The following is a 3,966-nucleotide window of genomic DNA, read 5'->3' on the forward strand; positions in this document are numbered from 1 at the left end:
ATGCCCACCTTATAATGAGAGTAACTCTTCAACTCATACATTGTATAATTTCCCTTCGTGCTTACGAAAGGATGATTGCTATGATGATTGTTATGATCCCGTTGATTCTTTTGAAATATCCCTTTTTGATGATGCTTGCTATGCTTGTGGCCAACATGCCAATATGAATTATGCTTATGGAGTTGAACTTGATATAGTTCCTTATGTTAAACATGAAATTGTTTCTATTGCACCCACGCATGATAGTCCTATTATCTTTTTGAATTCTCCCGACTACACTATATTGGAGAAGTTTGCCCTTATTAAGGATTATATTGATGGGTTGTGTTTTACTACTACACATGATGATTTTGATAGATATAATATGCATGTGCTTGCTGCTCCTACTTGCAATTATTATGAGAGAGGAACTACATCTCCGCCTCTCCATGTTTCCAATATGATAAAATTGCAAGAAACTATTTATACTATGCATTGGCCTTTACTATGTGTGCATGAATTGTTCTTTTATGACATGCCGATGCATAGGAAGAGAGTTAGACTTCGTAATTGCTTCATATATGTTGCTTTGTGCTCACTAGTAAATGCCAAATCATTGCTAATTCAAATTGGCTTTGATATACCTTGGGATCCAGGTCGATCCATTACTTGAGCACTATATGCCTAGCTTAATGGCTTTAAATAAAGCGCTGCTAGGGAGACAACCCGGAAGTTTTAGAGAGTCATTTATTTCTGTTGAGTGCTTTTATAAAGTTTAAAAGCAAAAAAATAAAGATGGGAACCTAAAACTTTTTCAAAAAAAAGAAAAGTGAAAGTGAGAAAGACGAGCATTGTTAAAATGTGAGCTAGCCTTGAACTTTGTTCATGCCCATGGAAACTTTGTGACCCTTGATTACAAAAAAATTTCAACAAAAATAATTATCACCTTGTACAATTCCATTTTATTATAAAAATAATGTGTCAAGATCTGCCTTTAGGATGTTTACATTGCTTGTTGGTTTGTGCGGTGCAGAACAGAAACTTTGGCTATAGTGCGCGATTTTACATTTTTTACTGGAACATCAAACGGTTCTGAAACTTTTTGCATTGTCTTTATATATAAATTGTTTTTTTCCTAATTTTGGCAGAATTTTTTTAGACCAGAGGTATGGTGAATGTTCAGATTACTACAGACTGTCCTGTTTAAGACAGATTCTGTTTTTGATGCATTGTTTGCTTGTTTTGATGAAACTATCGATTTCTATCAGTGGATTAATCCATGAGAAAGTTATATTACAGTATCTACAGTGCAAAAATAAAATATGAATTGGTTTGCAACAGTATTAGAGTAGTGATTTTCTTTATTATACTAACGGATCTTACCGAGTTTTCTGTTGAGTTTTGTGTGGATGAAGTGTTCGAAGATCGAGGAGGTCTCGATGTGAGGAGAAGGAGGAGAGGCAAGAGCTCAAGCTTGGGGATGCCCAAGGCACCCCAAGTAATTATTCAAGGAGACTCAAGCGTCTAAGCTTGGGGATGCCCCGGAAGGCATCCCATCTTTCTTCAACAAGTATCGATATGTTTTCGGATTCGTTTCGTTCATGCGATATGTGCAAATCTTGGAGCGTCTTTTGCATTTAGTTTTCAATTTTATTTTGTGCACCATGCTGGTATGAGATAGTCCTTGGTTGATTTATAGAATGCTTCATGTGCTTCACTTATATCATTTGAAGTTTGGATTGCATGTTTCTCTTCACATAGAAAACCGCCATTTGTAGAATGCTCTTTTGCTTCAGTTATATTTGTTAGAGCGTGGGCATATCTTTTGTAGAAAGAATTAAACTCTCTTGCTTCACTTATATACATTTAGAGAGATGACATGAATTGGTCGTGCACATGGTTAGTCATAAAATCCTACATAAAACTTGTAGATCACTGAATATGATGTGTTTGATTCCTTGCAATAGTTTTGCGATATAAAGATGGTGATATTAGAGACATGTTAGTGGGTAGTTGTGGATTGTAGAAATACTTGTGTTGAAGTTTGTGATTCCCATAGCATGCACGTATGGTGAACCGTTATGTAACGAAGTTGGAGCGTCAGGTATTTATTGATTATCGTCCTTATGAGTGGCGGTCGGGGACGAGCGATGGTCTTTTCCTACCAATCTATCCCCCTAGGAGCATGCGCGTAGTACTTTGTTTCGATGACTAATAGATTTTTGCAATAAGTATGTGAGTTCTTTATGACTAATGTTGAGTCCATGGATTATACGCACTCTCACCCTTCCATCATTGCTAGCCTCTTCGGTACCGTGCATTGCCCTTTCTCACCTCGAGAGTTGGTGCAAACTTTGCCGGTGCATCCAAACCCCGTGATACGATACGCTCTATCACACATAAGCCTCCTTATATCTTCCTCAAAACAACCACCATACCTACCTATCATGGCATTTCCATAGCCATTCCGAGATATATTACCATGCAACTTCCATCATCATCATATACATGACTTGAGCATTTATTGTCATATTGCTTTGCATGATCATAAGATAGCTAGCATGATGTTTTCATGGCTTGTCCGTTTTTTGATGTCATAGCTACGCTAGATCATTTCACATCCTGGTACACCACCGGAGGCACTCATATAGAGTCATATCTTTGTTCTAGTATCGAGTTGTAATATTGAGTTGTAAGTAAATAAAAGTTTGATGATCATCATTATTAGAACATTGTCCCATGATCAAAATAAAAGTGGCCAAATAAGCCCCCCCCCCAAAAAAGATAGAGGCCAAAGAAGCCTAAAAAAGAAAAAAAGAGAAGGGACAATGTTACTATCCTTTTACCACACTTATGCTTCAGAGTAGCACCATGTTCTTCATATAGAGAGTCTCTTGAGTTATCACTTTCATATACTAGTGGGAATTTTCATTATACAACTTGGCTTGTATATTCCAACAATGGGCTTCCTCAAATGCCCTAGGTCTTCACGAGCAAGCAAGTTGGATGCACACCCACTTAGTTTCAGTTTGAGCTTTCATACACTTATAGCTCTTAGTGCATCCATTGCATGGCAATCCCTACTCCTCGCATTGACATCAATTGATGGGCATCTCCATAGCCTGTTGATTACCTGCGTTGATGTGAGACTTTCTCCTTTTTTGTCTTCTCCACATAACCTCCACCATCATATTCTATCCCACCTATAGTGCTATGTCCATGGCTCATGCTCAAGTATTGCGTGAAAGTTGAAAAGGTTTGAGAACATCAAAAGTATGAAACAATTGATTGGCTTGTCATCGGGGTTGTGCATGATTTGAATATTTTGTGTGGTGAAGATGGAGCATAGCCAGACTATATGATTTTGTAGGGATGACTTCCTTTGGCCATGTTATTTTCAAAAGACATGATTGCTTTATTAGTATGCTTGAAGTATAATTGTCTTAATGTCAAATGATAGACTATTGCTTTGAGTCACTCGTGTCTTAATATTCATGCCATGATTAGATTACATGATCAAGATTATGCTAGGTAGCATTCCACATCAAAAATTATCTTTTTTATCATTTACCTACTCGAGGACAAGCAGGAATTAAGCTTGGGGATGCTGATACGTCTCCGTCGTATCCATAATTTTTTATTGTTCCATGCCAACATTATACAACTTTCATATACTTTTGGCAACTTTTTATACTATTTTTGGGACTAACATATTGATCCAGTGCCCAGTGCCAGTTCCTGTTTGTTGCATGTTTTTTGTTTTATAGAAAATCCATATCAAACGGAGTCCAAACAGGATAAAAACTGACAGAGATTTTTGTTGGAATATATGTGATTTTTGGGAAGAAGAATCAACGCGAGACGATGCCCGAGGGGGCCACGAGGCAGGGGGCGCGCCCCAGGGGGTCAGGCACGCCCTGGGCCCTCGTGGCCACCCCGTAAGGCGGTTGGTGCCCTTCTTTCTCCGCGAGAAAGCTAATATCCGGA

The sequence above is a fragment of the Triticum urartu genome, chromosome 4, assembly GCF_003073215.2.
Source record: "Triticum urartu cultivar G1812 chromosome 4, Tu2.1, whole genome shotgun sequence".
Taxonomy (NCBI): domain Eukaryota; kingdom Viridiplantae; phylum Streptophyta; class Magnoliopsida; order Poales; family Poaceae; genus Triticum; species Triticum urartu.